The sequence below is a fragment of the Schistocerca nitens genome, chromosome 3, assembly GCF_023898315.1.
Source record: "Schistocerca nitens isolate TAMUIC-IGC-003100 chromosome 3, iqSchNite1.1, whole genome shotgun sequence".
Taxonomy (NCBI): domain Eukaryota; kingdom Metazoa; phylum Arthropoda; class Insecta; order Orthoptera; family Acrididae; genus Schistocerca; species Schistocerca nitens.
Genome location: NC_064616.1, coordinates 874,856,991 through 874,875,812, shown reverse-complemented (window position 1 = coordinate 874,875,812; position 18,822 = coordinate 874,856,991). Strand labels below are relative to the sequence as shown.

Genomic DNA, 18,822 nt, shown 5'->3' with positions numbered 1-18,822 from the left:
GGTTGCAATCATCTGCAGATCATTGCTCAAGTCAGCAATGATCATGTCTGAGGTCTGGGCTCTGAGACCATTCTTGATTCTTTGCTGACACTGATGGAAATGGTGAAGAAAGTTAACCCAAACCATGAGGTCAGCCATGCACTATACACCAGAAATGACCATTTGGATGCCAGAACATATGTGGAATCCACTTCTTTTGTGGACAGGTGAAACTTGAATAGCTTTAGTTGAAGCAATTACAGTGACAGATGAAGTAGCAAATGTGAATTGTGAGAAATTAAACATATTAATTGTTAACTCGCTGACCATTCACAGCAAAGTCCCGAAACTTCCTTGTCTCCTAGTAAGCAGTCACTCCTACATCATATTAGGAACTGAGAGTTGTTTGAAGCCCATAGTAGGGAGTGGGGAAATTTTTAACAACACTTGGATAATATATCAGAAAAATATATTAGATTCTCAAGAAGGAGAAAGAACATTAAGTCTAGTGTGGTCAAAAATGTGAAGAGAGTGGTTGCACTTGGCTGGGTGAGTGGTGGTGACAACAGGTTGGGAGGCCCAGTGAATACACTACTGACAGACAGAAATGCTTTTATTCAACTTTAATTACACATTTTGTGATTGACTCAATGAGGCAGATGCCTCACTCTGCTGATCCTGTCTCGTGCTGGCTCATGGACGGCTGCTTGCATTCAGTGAGGAGATGCTTGTGCAGACACCCTGTGATGCTGTAGACAGGCTGGAGGATGGTTGGCAGCCTCAGTAGGCATTGACTGTGGTGTAAGTGGCACGGGTTGCTGTGCTGTGACTGATTTCCTCTGGGGAACGGTCTCTCCTTGTAACTCAGCCTCGCACATGTTCACCGTGGCAGTGAGTAGAGACTGTTGTGTGCAGGACAAGACGCTGCCCCCTGGCAGGAGTCATACGACGGCTGGCTCGGATGGCAGGTCAGAGGTGCTGAGGCAGCAAGTCCTGCAAGGCACTCAGTGCTGGTGGTGGCTGGTCCAAGCCAGTCTCAAGCCCGTGGCTGCTGCTCCCGGTGCCCAGTCATCTCATTGTACAGCAGAGCCCTGATGATATGGCGATGCTGCTTGACTTCAAAGTGTGTCTGCGTCAATATTCAGACCTATGTATACAGCTCTTGTGCGCAGTTGTTACACTAAAACTTGGAACCCAGTCACTGGTGACATTGATCCACCCGCTACGGCAATTACTGCTGTGCGGTGCAGTTTTCTGCTGAGTGCAGCTAGTCTGTCTCGCAATCCTGCGTACATGTTGTTCTGACCCACATGTCATCGTGCTGCAGTTACCAGATTGTGCCTGCTTTTGCAATAATTCACAGCAGCATTCTTACCACTTCTTATCAACTTCATTAAAAACTGGCTAGTGACACTATAAATGAATCCATATGCAAATTGAGTAAACAGAGTTGGTGGACCTATATTAATAATCAGATGTTTAACTGGCAAACTAATTCAAACATATAACTCACTACATCATCCAAAAATAGCTTAAATTTAACATCACAGAAGTATCTTGATCGTATACTAGTTGTAGGTTGCAACTTTAACTAGACTAATATTGACTGGGAAACTTAACACATATATTATTGACAGTGACAATACACAGTCTTGTGAAATAATAGCAAATACATTGTCAGACAGCCGCCCTGTACAGCTAATACAACAGCCCACATATGAAAAAAAATACTTAAAACCTTCTGACTACAAAGAGACCTGACATTTTTGGGAATGTCACCAATGAGAGAAGTATATTAGTAAAGGAACAGTGGTGACCAAAGACAACAATTTTATCAAGAATGCTTGGGGAGTATTTGTGTTTGATCAGATAGACAGCCAGTAGTAGCATAGTGTTATTTAAAAGACAAAACAGAACATTCAATTCAAATCTGACAATTTTTTTTTTTTTTTTTTTTTTTTTTTTTTTGTTAAAGCTCAAAGACATCAGAAACTCCAGTCTAGATAAATATATACCACATGAAATAATAAAAAGTGGCATTGATCCCCATTGTTTAATGGTACCATTTAGAGAATGTTGTGAAAACATGGACTGTTGTACTCTTGCTGCAAAAAAGACTGCAGGGAAGCTGACAGAAGTTAATAGCAACTCATGCATCTGTAAGATAGGTTGTGCATGAAGTCTACAATAATTTCCACAGTCAAAGCCAGACAAAACATCTATCAGAAAATGCAAGGAAGTTCTGGTCATATATAAAGACAATGGACATTTCCAAAAATTACATTCAATCTCTTGTGGATCAGTGTGGTGTTGAAAGTGAAAACAGCAGCCAGAATTCTTAATTTCTGCATTTAAAAATGTATTTATACTTGACAGTACTACCATATCCATGTTTGATCACACTACTGATGCATAAATAAGTGACATTTATACAAGGATGCCCATGATTGAGTAACAGTTAAGACTACTTGAAACAAACAAGGCACTAATCATTGACAGAATTCCTGTTTGATTTTACATTGCATACACGGTGGACTTGGCCCCTTTTCCTAGCTCATATGTACTGGGAATGTTTTGGACAATGTGACTGGGAAGGAAACCACATCAATCATATTAACAAAAAGGGTAAAAGAACAGATGCATGTAGTTACAGACCAATGTCACTAACATCCAGCATCCTAGAACAGATCCTAAGCTCAAACATTTTGACATTGCTGGAGCAAATGAAGCTTTTTGTCATAGAATCACCAAAAATTCAGTAATAACCACTGTTGTGAAACAAGCTTGCTTTGTTCATACACGATATTGTGAAAATAGTAGATGCAGGTGAACATCTAGATTTCTTCTCCCTAGGTCTCTGAATGGTTGTTGACACTTCACTCCAATTGTGCCGATTCCTTCTTCCTAGGTCTCTGAATGGTGATTGACACTTCACTCCGATGGTACCTAGTAATCAATATATTATCATATGAAATATCTCCTCAGATACATGAATGGCTTGATGAAGTTTTGAGTAATATAACTCACTATGTTGTGCTGGGAGGCAAATGTTCAACAGAAACAAAGGTGACATAGGAAATGCAATATGGGAGCTTCATAAGACCTCTAATGTTTTCAGTATACATCACTGTCAGATTGTTCACAGACCATGCTGTTGTCTACAGGAAAGAGTAAGCAAATGTAGGAAAACTTGGAAGAATTTGCACTTGGTGTAAATTAATGACCGACAGCTGTCTTTGCATGTGGAAAAAGGCAAGATGATAACTATAACAAATAAAAAGAATACAGTAATGTGGGATTACAAGATTATAGTGAACATTTGGATCATGTGACATCATTTAAACGTTTAATGGTAATATTAAAATGAGATGAACATTGAAAATTTATAATAGGTAAGGTGAGCGGAAGACATATTTGCTATTAGAGTTCTGGGAAAGTGCAGTGTTGCTATAAAGGGCACTAGAGGGACCAGCCCTAGGGTGCTGCTCGAGTGTTTGGAATAATTGTGAAGTAGGTATGGCTGCAGACATTGAATGACATCATAAACATCCAGCTATGATTAAGACATGCCAATGTAGATGATACAGAAGTGTAACAGAGGTACCTTGGAAACTTAAATGGACAGACGATGTTCTCACGAAACCCTGTTGGGTAAATTTAGAGAACCAGTATTTGAGGAAGAATTAGCAACAGTTCTGCTACCACCATTGTATACCTCACACAGAGTATCATGAGATTTAAATAAAAGAGATTAGGATGTGTACGGAGGCTTACAGACAGTCATTTTTTCCTAGATACATTATGAGTGCAATAAGAAAGAAACTTGTTAATACTGGTATGTAGTACCCTCTGCCACACAATTGCAAGATTACAGTGAACATTTGGATCATATCACATCACTTAAATGTTTAATGCTAATATTAAAATGAGGTGAACATTGAAAATTTATAATGGGTTTGTGGGTTAAACATGTAGATGTAGACATAGATTCTGCACAGCTAACAGTGTACTCATTTATGAGAAGCATGTCTGTTTTGATGGCTCAGGAAGAATATCACAAATAGGGAGAGCTGCAGCACTGCTACAAATAAGTGCCATAAAATATGCTTGTTGTCTTTATCCTTTTTATCCCTTTCCACAGTTTAGTTAATTCTGGCAATGCAGGGTGGTTCCTGCATTATGTAGGATTAAAGACTCACTAAATGTGGTTAATTGGGGAATGGATAAAGTTTCAGTGAGTTACAGAAGGGTTTATTAAACTTATACCACACTATGCTACTGCAAAAGTCAGGAAAATAGTATTATTTAATGTAATAGTGAGAGAATTGAAGAAATCATTGCCCATAGGTGAACATTGAAAATTTATTTTTCAGGTGTGAATATTACCAGACTATCAGCTTATAATGGGAATACTAACAGGTATTCCTTACAGAAGTATAGAAAACTGGTAGAAGCTGAACTTGGAGAAGATCAGTTTGGATTTCGAAGGAATGTTAAACACATGAGGCAACACTGACCCTAAGACTTGTCTTAAAAGGTAAGTTAAGGAAAGGCAACCTACATTTATTGCTTTTGTAGTTTTGTAGAAAGCTTTTGACAATACAAACTGAATTGCACTTTTAAAGTTCTGATGGCAGCGGGGGTAAAATACAGGAAGCAAAAGTTTATATACAACTTGTACAGAAACCAGACAGCAGTTATAAGTGTCTAGGGGCATGAAAGGGAAACAGTGCTTGAGAAGTGAATAAGTCAGAGTTTTAGCATGTCCCAAATGTTATTTAATTCGCACATTGAGCAAGTGGCAAAAGAAATCATAGAGAAATGTGAAGAAGGTGTTAAAGTTCAGGGAGAAGAAATATAAACCTTGAAGTCTGCTGATGACATTGTAATTCTGTCAGAGACAGAAAAAGACTAGAAAGATCAGTTGAACAGGTTGGACAGTGTCTTGAAAGGGGAGTATCAGATGAATACTAACAAAAGCAAAACAGGGATAATGGAATGTAGTAGAATTAAATCAGGTGATGCTGAGAGAATTAGACTAGGAAATGAGACACTAAAAGTAGTAGGTGAGTTTTGCTATTTGAACAGTAAAGAGATTGATGATGGACAAAGTAGAGAAGATATAAAATCTGGATTGGTAACAGCAAGAAAAGTGTTTCTGAAGAAGAGAAATTTCTTAACATTAACTGTAGATTTAATTATTGGGAAGTCTTTCTTGAAGGTATTTGTCTGGAGTGTAGCCTTGTATGGAAGTGAAAGTAAAGTGTAACAGATGTGCCTTGATAACTTGAAAGGAAAGGTGGTGTTCTCATGAAACCCTGTTGGGTTTAGAATTAGCAAATGTTGTGTTGCATACCTCACATAGGGAATCACGAGAATAAAGTAAGAGAGATTAGGGTGCACACAGAGGCATACAGGCAGTCATTTTTTCCTTGGTATATTATGAGTGGAATAGGGCAGAAAATTGTTAATATTGGTATGTAGTCCCTCTGGCACACAATATGCATTAGTTTGTGGGTTATACATGTAGATGTAGATTCAATGCAGCTAACAGTGTACTCATTTATGAGAAGCATGGCTATTCTGATGGGTCAGAAAGAATGTCATGAATAGGGAGAGCTGCAGCTCTGCTACAAATAAGCACCATAAAATATACTTGTTGCTTGAATCCTCTTTTGTCCCTTTCCGCAATTTAGTTAATTCTGGCAATGCAGAGTGGTTTCTACACAATGTAGGATTGAACACTCACTGAATGTGGGTTACACAAATGTGTAGTGATGGCTTGCATCTACTGAAGAACCTAGAAAAGCTGAGAACTGAAAGGAAGGTTGGAGTCCCAATGAGAATCATTCTGCAACCCTTACCTTTGCATTTAAGTGCCTTCACTGGGGTTTTTTAAATCTCTGGTGCTTTTTCCCCTTTCAGATTTTGAAAATGGCAGCTGTGCAACATCAATCGAGCAAGTACCAACTGCTATGCATAGTTCAACTTCAGGTGGTAGGAAATACACAGACATTTCTCAGTAAGGTATGCAAGAAGTTCCAGTGAGTTACCAAAGGGGTTCTGAAACTTACACCACACTTTACTACTGCAAAAAATCAGGAAAATAGTATTATTTAACATAATGCTGAGGGACTTGAAGAAATCATTGCTCTCATAAAAAAAACACAAAGTTGTATGAGTTCATGAGTGATGAAAATGTAATCAGAACTACCACTCATGATGCAGAACTTCACACTCTTGGAACATTTTTGAGAAACTTGCTGGTAGACTTATATTATGAGGGTGTGCTGAAAAGTAATGCCTCCAGATTTCGTATGTGAAAACGCTTAAAGCTTTTTAAATAAAACAAATGTTATTAACATTCTACATCATTATTCTTCACATCTACATATTTAATATGTATTATTTTCGTAGCAACATGTTGTAAATGCAAAAACCTATACTATGTAACAACTGTAAGTTGCATTATGAACTCCTGTACCATATATTAACAGGTGCATCATCCATAAGCGGCTTCTTGTACATGTGAACTGCAAATTCCTACTGTTTGTACAAAAATTGTTTAAAAATGCTATGATATTTGTAAAAGTCACCAATTGGTGACCATATGCTAAAAAAGATAATAAAATAAATAAATTTCTCAACATAGTAACCTTAGTGATGAACTCTTTTCTCCCAATGAGAGATCAGTTTATTGATACCATCACTGTAGACTGTTTCACTTTGCTAATGGAGCCACAATCTCACCTCTGATTGCACTGCTTCATTACAATCAAAGTGAAGTTCCCGAATGTGTTTTTTTTTTTAATTTTGGGAACAGTGAAAATTTGATGGAGCCAAGTCAGGACTGTATGGAAAATGACTAATGATGGTGAACCCAATGTGTTGGGTTGTCAGAGCATTCTTGTGTGGTCTGGCACTGTCATGCAGAAGGAGAGGGTGATATATGTGTGGACAAACTCTTCAAACTCAAAACTCAGTTACAGCATGCTGTTTCTCAAGCCCCGATATAGTTACAGTACACACTACCATGTTATATGCTACAATTCGGAGTCCTCTAACAGCAGAGGGCTGCAAATATGTGGAAATGAAGAGTAAATATGTAGAATGTTACTAACATTTGTTTTATTTAAAAAGCTTTAAGGGTTTTCACATAAAAATTCAGAGGCATTACTCTTTAGCACACCCTTGTATGATGTAAGTTACGATTTCCGAAGATGCTACAAGTGGCAGTGTTCACTACCATAGCTTTGCTGGTAACAGATATAGTAATGCCTAAAGAAAAGTTGAGTCTCTTTAATGCTGAAATGGTATAATACTGATGTAGATGAGTCAGAGGAAATGCAGCACTCCACTCTATAATAGTTGTCAGCCCCAAGATACATGATTGTCAACATAGACACCCCTAAACACAAGATAAAATGGGAAGAGGTACAGTAGTAACTGCTAAACCAAAATTTAGATGTTCTGACAATTGGGATGTACTTCCCATAAATGTAATCTTTGTAGGTCAGTATGCAACTAACAGGGCCAAATTCAGTATTACTGGTCAAGTAAAGAGTACAAAACATTCAGACTTTTCTAGAAATGTGATCATGATTTTAAGAGAAATACAGATGACAGCTGCAATTGGCATTGAATTAAATTCAATGGTGACAAGTTATTGTGGGGCATCGGGACCTGAAACTGGATTTCCTGCTTTACATGAGTGGTTCCTTAACTGCTTCATCTATCCAGACACGCCTCTCTTCCAGTCCAAATTCTCAACTTGGCGCATACTACACATGTAGACTCCACCATTCATTGTCCTCATTGACTGCAGTTTTACGACATTCCTGCAAGAGTTCAGACATATTGTGCATCCACACTGAAGTTATACTTACAAGAACTGCACATCAGATCAAAAAAACTTACAAGTCCAGTTTGTTTGTCTCAGAGAGGGACATCCAGTTACATCGCACTCGACCCCCACCCCACCCCCTGTGTTGGTGCCAGGGGGCCATTTTATTTTATTTTTATTTATTCTTTTCCTCCCCCCCCCCTCCCGATCTACAGCAAAATCTACATATGTTTTATATGTTCTACCACATATGGTGCTGTAATCGGAGGATAGGACAGGCCAGTATTTCGTAACTTCTAATTGGAAACCCCATTTGCAACATAGTATTCCTCCACACACAGGGTGGGTGGGGGGGTTGAGTATTGATATTATTGGATGTCCTCATCTGAGACAAATAAATTGGAATTATAACGTTTGTTGATCCAATGTGTAGTTCTTGATATATTTGAATGTCTTCAGTTAAAATGAACATGCTGTATATTATGTTCTGTTATACATGTCCTTAACCACTTTGGGTACTTGACCATGTCATCCTTCCAACCCAAACACTCGACTTGCCACATACTACACACGGAGCATCCACCATCCATTATCCTCATTGCTCACAGCTTTACTTAAATCCTGCTTGAGTTTTGACATAGTGTACATGTGCACTGAAGTTATCTTTACCATCAAGGTGCATTTATATTATTGTATGTTTGGTGTCTGTTATGTTGGACATGTCCGATAGAACAGATACCATTCTTATACTGTGGATGATTTTAAGAGAAATACCTATGTCATGTGCAGTTGGTCATTGAAACTCGATGGCGAGAAATGAAAATTTGTGCCAGATCGAGACTCAAACCTTGATTTCTGGCCTTACGTAAGTGGGCACCTTAACTGCTCTAGCTATCTGGGCATGCATCCTTTACAACTCAAATTCTCAATGTGTCGCACACCACACATGTAGCACCCATTGTCCATTTTCCTCACAAGGGAACCTCCCCATCGCACCCCCCTCAGATTTGGTTATAAGTTGGCACAGTGGATAGGCCTTGAAAAACTGAACATGGATCAATCGAGAAAACAGGAAGAAGTTGTGTGGAACTATGAAAAAAATAAGCAAAATATACATACTGAGTAGTCCATGGCAAGATAGGCAACTTTAACGACAGTATGAGCTCAGGAGCGCCGTGGTCCCATGGATAGCGTGAGCAGCTGCGAAGCGAGAGGCCCTTGGTTCAAGTCTTCCCTCGAGAGAAAAGTTTAAGTTTTTATTTTCAGACAATTATTATCTGACAAACTCTTATGTTTTCATCACTTTTTGGGAGTGATTATCACATACACAAGAAAACCTAAATCAGGCAAGGTAGAAGAATCTTTTTACCCATTCGCCAAGTGTGCAAGCTAGGTGGGTCGACAACATATTCCTGTCATGTGATGCACATGCTGTCACCAGTGTCATATAGAATATATCAGACGTGTTTTCCTATGGAGGAATCGGTTGACCTATGACCTTGCGATCAAATGTTTTCGGTTCCCATTGGAGAGGCACGTCCTTTCGCCTACTAATCTCACGGTTTTGCGGTGCGGTCGCAAAACACAGACACTAAACTTATTACAGTGAACAGAGACGTCAATGAACGAACAGACAGATCATAACGTCGTGAAAATAAAAAAATTAAAATTTTCACTCGACGGAAGACTTGAACCAAGGACCCCTCATTCCGCAGTTGCTCACTCTAACCACGGGACCACGGCACTCCTGTGCTCACACGGTCCTCAATGTTGCCTATCTTGCCCATGGACTACTCAGTTTGTATATTTTGCATATTTTTTTCATAGTTCCACATAACTTCTTCCTGTTTTCTCGATTGATCTGTGTTCAGTTTTTCAAGGCCTATCCACTGTGCCAACTTATAACTAAATCTGAGGGAAGTGCAATGGGGAGGTTCCCTTGTCAGTACTGGCAACTTTACCTGACTCCCACAGGAGTTTGGACACAGTGTGCATCTGCACTGAAGATCATTACCACAAGGCCACCACTGGCAGAAAGCAGGAAATCGGGGTTGGAGTCATAGTCCAGTACAGATTTTCACTTCTTGCCATTGAATTTAATTCAATACCTAATTACAGCTGAGATCTGTATTTCTCTTAAAATCATGTATGTGTATATGGCTAGTATATTGTAAGTTAGATGGGTGCATTTCTGTTTAGGTTCTACAGACAAAATTACCAAACTGTTGCAAACCACTTCCAAATAGCAGAGAAATCCAAATAAACAACATACACAGTCCCCTAGTCTCAAAGCTGGTGCCATGATGCACTGATCTCTCGTTGCAGAGGGGAGTTCTTATTGTTGTTGAGATGTTAACCTCCAATCTTCCTTCCTACCTAGAAGTATGGCTGCCACATTACGCCATGTTAGCCAGCATGGAAGTGATATAGGAAGGAGGGTTGGATAGAGAAAACCTGAGATAAGAAACACTGCCAATCTGTGTGTGTCAAATGAGTATTTTTACACTTCTGAGGAGAATGCAGTGATGATTTTTAAACAGTTTGTAGAGTTATTTGTTTTGAAAATAATTACCACCTTCTTTTGCTGCACTGTATTTTATTTCTGCCAGATGTATTTCTCATTTTTGACTTTAAGGCATATCCCTAGCTATTCAATATGAAAGGCCGTTTGGTTGCAGTTCCCATTATGCAGCACACAATGCTGATGGGAAAGGAACACCTGCTAGTCAGAAACCATGTCACATTCCACATCACTTTAAAACAGTAGTGGAATAATACATTATATAGCAGCTAGATGACAGCATTATAGAGGAAAGTACAAGACTGTGAGGCCAATCTATAGTAACAAAACTTTTTAAGGTGACTTTTTATGGCTGTTAAGGATTTTGGAAACAGAATATTTGCACCGTCAGCTGTACAATTCTGTATTTATTGTCTACCAGTTTTGGTTATAATAACCATCTTCACTGGAGAAAAATAATGTACATCAGTGGATCAAAAATATAGTTTTGTCAAATATGACTCAACCAAATGTAGAGCAGTAGAACATACATGACTATTGTAAGAGTCTGTCTGAAGATAATCCATTACCACAGTTACAGTAATGTATAGTTGCTGAGAACTTCACTTTTACTAACTGACAAATTATTATTTTTAAGTGTGAAGTTCTCACCAAATATGCATTACTGTAATTGTGGTAATGCAAAGCTTGTTTATATGGATTATGTTCAGACAAACTCTTATGGCTGTTATGTATGTTCTACATCTGGTTGTGTCATTTTTTACAAAAAAGTATTTTTGATCCATTGATGTACATTGTTTTTCCCTTGTGAAGATGGTTGTTATTGCTGAACTTGTAGAGCATGAATATACAGTTGCACAGCCGATAGTGCAAATACGCTTTTTTCAAAACAACCTATATTACATGCGCACAATGGAGCCAATACCAACCACTTGTGATCATATATGTCTGAATAAATGTGTAAGAGGTGATGATTAGATTAGATTAGAGTAGATTAAGTTTTCGTTCCATATACCCAAAAAATGAGGTGATTCTCGTGGGTGTGGAACATGTCAGAAATTATAACATATGTACTGACTTGGCAGTATACTGTAAGTATAACTATGTACTGACTTGGCAGAAAATCCTAAGAAATTTTGGTCTTACGTCAAAGTGGCAGGTGGATCAAAACAAAATGTCCAGACACTCTGTGACCAAAATGGTACTGAAACAGAGGATGACAGACTAAAGGCCGAAATACTAAATGTCTTTTTCCAAAGCTGTTTCACAGAGGAAGACTGCACTGTAGTTCCTTCTCTATCAAAATAGACGACAGAGGGATAGAGAAACAATTAAAATCGCTCAAAAGAGGAAAGGCCGCTGGACCTGATGGGATACCAGTTCTATTTTACACAGAGTACGCGAAGGAACTTGCCCCCCTTCTTGCAGAGGTGTACCGTAGGTCTCTAGAAGAGCGTAGCGTTCCAAAGGATTGGAAAAGGGCACAGGTCATCCCCGTTTTCAAGAAGGGACGTCGAACAGATGTGCAGAACTATAGACCTATATCTCTAACGTCTATCAGTTGTAGAATTTTGGAACACACATTATGTTCAAGTATAATGGCTTTTCTGGAGATTAGAAATCTACTCTGTAGGAATCAGCACGGGTTTCGAAAAAGACGGTCGTGTGAAACCCAGCTCGTGCTATTCGTACACGAGACTCAGAGGGCCATAGACACGGGTTCCCAGGTAGATGCCATGTTTCTTGACTTCCGCAATGCGTGCGATACAGTTCCCCACAGTCGTTTAATGAACAAAGTAAGAGCATATGGACTATCAGACCATTTTTGTGATTGTATTGAAGAGTTCCTAGATAACAGAACGCAGAATGTTATTCTCAATAGAGAGAAGTCTTCCGAAGTAAGAATGATTTCAGGTGTGCCACAGGGGAGTGTCGTAGGACCATTGCTATTCACAATATACATAAATGACCTTGTGGATGATATCGGAAGTTCACTGAGGTTTTTTACAGATGATGCTGTGGTATATCGAGAGGTTGTAACAATGGAAAATTGTATTGAAATGCAGGAGGATCTGCAGCGAATTGATGCATGGTGCAGCGAATGGCAATTGAATCTCAATGTAGACAAGTGTAATGTGCTGCGAATACATAGAAAGAAAGATCCCTTATCATTTAGCTACAATATAGCAGGTCAGCAACTGGAAGCAGTTAATTCCATAAATTATCTGGGAGTACACATTAGGAGTGATTTAAAATGGAATGATCATATAAAGTTGATAATCGGTAAAGCAGATGCCAGACTGAGATTCATTGGAAGAATCCTAAGGAAATGCAATCTGAAAACAAAGGAAATAGGTTACAGTATGCTTCTTCGCACACTGCTTGAATACTGCTCAGCAGTGTGGGGTCTGTACCAGATAGGGTTGATAGAAGAGATAGAGAAGATCCAACAGAGAGCAGCGCGCTTCGTTACAGGATCGTTTAGTAATCTCGAAAGCGTTACGGAGATGATAGATAAACTCCAGTGGAAGACTCTGCAGGAGAGACGCTCAGTAGCTCGGTACGGGCTTTTGTTGAAGTTTCGAGAACATACCTTCACCGAGGAGTCAAGCAGTATATTGCTCTCTCCTACATATATCTCGCGAAGAGACCATGAGGATAAAATCAGAGAGATTAGATCCCACACAGAGGCATACCGACAATCCTTCTTTCCACGAACAATACGATACTGGGATAGAAGGGAGAACCGATAGAGGTACTCAAGGTACCCTCCGCCACACACCGTCAGGTGGTTTGCAGAGTATGGACGTAGATAGATGTAGAAAACATAAAAGATTCAAATATAATACTTACTACCCTGGTCATTTGTCAGGAGATAGTTGAAATAGGTTAATACAATGCAGTAAAATGGAACGGTTAATATTTGCAGAATTAACACGCTGTCAGAATGAAACACTGTTATCCACTATTAATAAATTTATCATACACAATATACATCATCTTGACTGTTGTGACAAAGTGCTGTCAAAACTGAAATCTGACAGATGTTTTTACTTAAGATGGTTTAAGATATTCATCTGTGGAGTAGAAGGAGTTGCCTATCAAAAAGTCTTTCAAACCCTGTTTAAACCGTGCTTTATCTCAAACCAAATTTTTAATTTGTGCTGGCAATTTATTGATAATGTGTGTTCGTGAATATTGGACCCCTTTTTGGACCAAGGTAAGTGATTTTAGGTCTTCATGTAGATTGTTCTTATTCCTAGTATTGATACTGTGTATTGAGCTATTGGTTGGAAATAGAGATGTATTACTTGCAACAAAATTTTGTTAGGGAATAAATATACTGAGAAGCAGTGGTTAGAATACAAAGTTCCTTGAACAGGTTTATACAAGATGTTTTTGAATTTACGACACAAATGATTCTTATCAGACGCTTTTGCACCCTCAAAACTTTTGCTCGGTTTGATGAGTTCCCCAGAATATGATCCCATATGACATAATAGAATAAAAGTAAACAAAGTATGCGTGCTTTTTATATATTTACATCTCCTACATCTGACATCATTCTCACAGCAAATACAGACTTTTTTTAGGTGCTTAAGCAATTCTGTGGTATGCCCTTCCCAACTGAATTTATTATTGAGTTGTAAACCCAGAAATTTAACACTGTTGACCTCTTCGATCTGCATGTCTTCATATGTTATACTCAAGCTGGAAGGAAATCTCTTACAGGTTCTGAATTACATATAGTGGGTCTTCTCAAAGTTTAATAACAGTGAATTAGCTTTAAACCACTTATTAATGTCAGAGGAAATTTGATCAGCAGCTATTTCTAAATCCGTACTTGACTTGTTACTTATTGCAATGTTTGTATCATCTGCAAACAAAACAGACTTAGCATCTGCCAATGTAACAGATGAGAGGTCATTACTGTACACAAGAAAAATCAATGGACCCAAGATTGAACCTTGAGGAACACCGCATGTAATTAATTCCCAGTCAGATGAAGACTGACTGCTTACTGCACAGGTATTTTGCAATGACACTCTTTGTTTCCTGATGGTTAGATAAGACTCAAACCATTTCGCAGCAATGCCAGTGACACCATAATATTCTAATTTACTTAAGAGAATGCTGTGGTTCACACAGTCAAAGGCTTGTGACAGGTCACAGAAAATGCCAGTAGCCTCTAATTTATTATGTAATGAATTAAGTACATTCTCACTGTAAGTGTTAATAGCTTTCTCTATATCAGAACCCTTAAGAAATCCAAACTGTGACTTGGACAATATATTATTTGCGGTCAGATGCTGAAGGAGACCCTTGAACACAATCTCTTAAAATATTTTTGAGATAGCCAGCAGAAATGAAATTGGTCGATAGTTTGATGGTATGTCTTTATCTCCCTTCTTGTAAAGAGGCTTAACTTCAGCATATTTTAGCCATTCTGGAAATGTTCTGCTGATAAGAGATTGATTACACAAATAAACTTAAGATAGAACTCAACTTGCATGAGCACTCTTCGATTACCTTTGTTGATATGTTATCATATCCACTGGAACACTTAGATTTTAAGGATTCTATGGTGTATGTTAGATGCTACTTCTTTGGGAGATGTGTGTGTCATTTCCATTTTACTGAAGTTATTTTTGAAGACTGGTCTCAGATACTCAATTGCACTGTTCACCAAGCCTGATAATCCCAAGCTGCCAGTAACAGAAATGAATTACTTGTTTAAGAGGTTTGCAACACTACATGTATGTGTTACTAAAGTCTCATTTATTCTTAGAGCTATCTGTTCCTCTTCCTTTTTGGCCCCACCTGTCTCTGTCTCCACAATAACCCATACAGTTTTTATTTTGTTACCTGATGTAATTATCTTTTTCTCATAATAAAGCTGCTTCAATTTCTGGATTACTTGCTTCAATATTTTGCAGTGTTCTTTGTAATACATTAAAATTCTAACATCAGAGCTGTTCCTAGGTAGTATATACAGTCTCCTTTTTGTCCTACATGATAGCTTTATTCCTTGTGTAATCCACAGTTTATTTTTTGACTTCTGCGTGATTTGAGTTACCTTTAGGGGAAAACAATTTTCAAAAGGGGACACAACTTTATTAATGAATGCTTTGTTTTTTCCATTTGAGTCAGGTGTATTGTAAACATCTATCCAGATCATGTCTTTGAGCAATTTCCTGAATTTCTCAATTTTTGACTTATTTATTACCCTCCCGTACTCAGATTTAATAGATTTTTTTGTCCTGACAAGTTTCAACATTTCACACAAGATGCTGCATGTCATGATCAGATAGCCCATTTACTATTGGTTTTGTGATATGACTTTTTTCCCTAGATTTGTCTACAAAGATATTATCAATAGCAGTCTCTAGTAGCAAAGTTCACAGTAGGAACTAAATTGAATGATAGTGTTACTGACTGCAATAATTGTTCACTGACAGAGCTTTTCAGTAAATCCACATTAAAATCCCCAGCAATGTTTATCCACTTTGGAACATTATTTAAACCCTAGATAATCTTGGACCATGCCTGTTCTTTGCCACTATGGATTTATTTGTGAGTTATCACCAGTTGGAGGTGGGCCCAGAGGATCATCTCAAAACCATGTTCATAATATTCTCAAGACACTTTCAGTAATTTAGGGAGCCTTTTGGGTTAAAAAATAAACTAGTGACATTCAAGCATCTGGTAGACAAAGTTTTACTGTAACTAAATCTTGTGCAAAGCATGGTGTAACTTACTTACTTACTTGCTTACTTACTTAACTGGTAATCAGGGCCTTGCAGATCCTGCACTGACCTTAAAAACTGTCTGTAACAGTCCCTGTCCTGTGTATCTCCCTTCCAGTTTCCTGTGAATCCTAATTGTTGCAGTTCTTTCCATATTCCATCCTTCCCTCTTGTTCTTGGTCTTCCCTGAGGACACTTTCCCTCTGGCCTTCGTACCAACACTACTACTTGAGTACCATAGCATGATCTCTCATCTTTGCAACATTTCCAGCCCCTTTTTGTTGCCTAAGCTTTGCTTTTTGTGCAGTATGGGCTGATTTATCATATCATATATTTCTTCATTTTTTTTAAGTCTTGTTCACCCTCTCCTTCCTTCACTAGCCCAAAAATCTTTCTCAGGATCTTTGCCTTGTGTAACTATCAGTTTTTTCCTATTGCTACTGATGTCAAAAAATACTTTATACTATGGGCAGCCACAGTTGTGGAAACATATTTGATAAATGAAGAACCACACCAGCTTTTAAATGGTCCCTTATTGAAATGACCAGTTTTGCAATTTATAGCTGCATCCTCAGGTACACATCTGAGTAGCAAAATGGGGGGAAAATAAAATAAACAATATTTTCTATACTCCCAGCTTAAAAAGGATGTATTAAATAACAGATAAAAGTACTCACAATCAAGTCAAGTTATACAGATCACCCAACATTCTCAGTCAAATCAAAGTAAGACATCCATCGAAGGAACAGTAGTCAAGTAATAAAATCAACAGAATGGTAGAGTTGACCTCTCCATATAGTAAGTGATCCTATAACAAAAAATGTCAAGGGAACTGATAGGGTCTAAAATCCAAAGCTTGGAAATGTGGGATTAAAATGCACCATTGAGAGAGCAATATAGTGTGGAATAGACTAATATGGGAGTAGAATACGGTGGTATGCAGGCAGAAAAACCTATCACATAAAAATGATGATAAAACAGGAAACCTGGTATGAAAATAGAGCCTTAATAGCCAATAAAGACAGGTCGAGGGGAAAACGGATACAGAGAAACTGACTAACCAAAAGATGTTGAAAAATGGAAGAAGAAAAATATTAAGGAAGTTACCAGAATATAAACTCAGTGGTCACATAGCTGGAACCAACTCAGGCCAGAGACGGTGGAACCCTAAGCACACAGGAGCAAAGAAATGACCAGAAAGGCCAGTGCACATAGACTAGGTAATAACTGACATCACACAAGCATGAGAGAAACAATAAATGCTATAAATGAATGGGACAGAAAAAGTTGGGTGGCATCCTTACATAGCTGATAATACAAAGGTGGCAAAATAATCAAACCTGGAACATGAAATAATCTTGATAGAAAATAAAAGACTTTAAATGTAGCCAATAACCATCAGCTTAATTAAAGAAGGTGAGAGGTGTAAAGGGATCTCAATAAGAGAGGGAGTTGGAGGAAAATAAAAAAGGGATTGGAGAATGAGGAAAGAGAAGTGAACCAAATGTAAGTTGAAGGGGAAAAATAAAAGGAAATAGGACTGAATTTTATATGAACTGATTGTGAATACTCTTATCTGTTATTTACTAAATCTTTTCTTTTAACATGGAGTTTAGACAATATTGTTTATTTTATTCCCCCCCCCCCCCCCCCCCCTCCCATTTTGTTACTCAGACATATCTGTAAGGATGCAGCTACACGCTGCGAAAATTATCATTTCAATAAAGGATCATTTAACAGCTGGAGTGGTACTTCATTTATCGAGATGCTATTGATGTTACTCAATGTTTCTATGCCATATAACAGTACTGGTATAATTAGTGTATTATATGCCTTAATTTTATCTTCTGTTGAAATTTCCCTTGATTTCATGATTGGTTTTAGGTTGTAATTTGATCTGAAATCATTAATGATTCATTGGTCTACTTCTAGCTCAACATTATTCCTTCAGTTGAAATATGATCCCAAATATTTAAAGACCTAACTATCTTCAGTGTCATCTTTTCCACCTGTAAATCCCCAATCACAATGTGCTCATCCTTCTACTTACTTTCATCACTTTTGTCTTTTTTGGGTTGATTATGGAGCCCACATGCCCTGCATTACTGCTCAGCTCCTCTATGGTTTTTATCATTTCTTCACTTGACTCTGATGTAGCTACCATATCATCTGCATATAATAACATCTGTAGATGCCCATTCAAAGCAATATCCATTCCTAATCTCAAAGACACTTATTCCAAAGCAACAGAATGGTGAAGAGGTTGATGTTGTAATATGGACCAGAACAAATGAAGGGGGTGACAGATGCAGCAAAATAGGCGATAGATGAAAAGAAAAAGAAGAAAAGAGAGTGGTTTAATCAAACATGTGGGGAAGCAGTAGAAGAAAAAAATTGATAAACAACATAAACAAAGAAAATAATAATGAACAATACATGAAAATGAAATGAGAGATACAAGAATACTGAGGCAGAAATTTGATTTTCATGCCAAAAGAATAGTACATGAGAAATGTATTGCTCACAACCACATGGTATCTTTGCACTATCTTAGTCTGATGAAGTTTATTTGCCTCAATGTATTGTTGTGTTGCTCTTACTTATTTGTTTCCTCCAGTACCGCATTTGTAGTTTGATTTTCCCAACAAGTAGTAAGTGATCTGTGTCCCCATCTGCTCCTCTATATGACCTTACATGTTCTATACACTTCTTATGCTTCCTGTTGACTGTTG

General features: G+C 38.0%; 1 long non-coding RNA gene across 2 annotated transcripts in view; it reads left to right on the top strand.

Annotated features, from left to right (window-relative positions):
- The window catches only part of LOC126248917 (uncharacterized), a 62,453-nt gene that overhangs the window by 8,158 nt on the left and 35,473 nt on the right, over positions 1–18,822 (top strand). For both annotated transcript variants that reach the window (XR_007545557.1, XR_007545556.1), the window contains exon 3: positions 4,353–4,516. This is a non-coding gene — a long non-coding RNA (uncharacterized LOC126248917). The remainder of the gene's footprint in view (positions 1–4,352; positions 4,517–18,822) is intronic.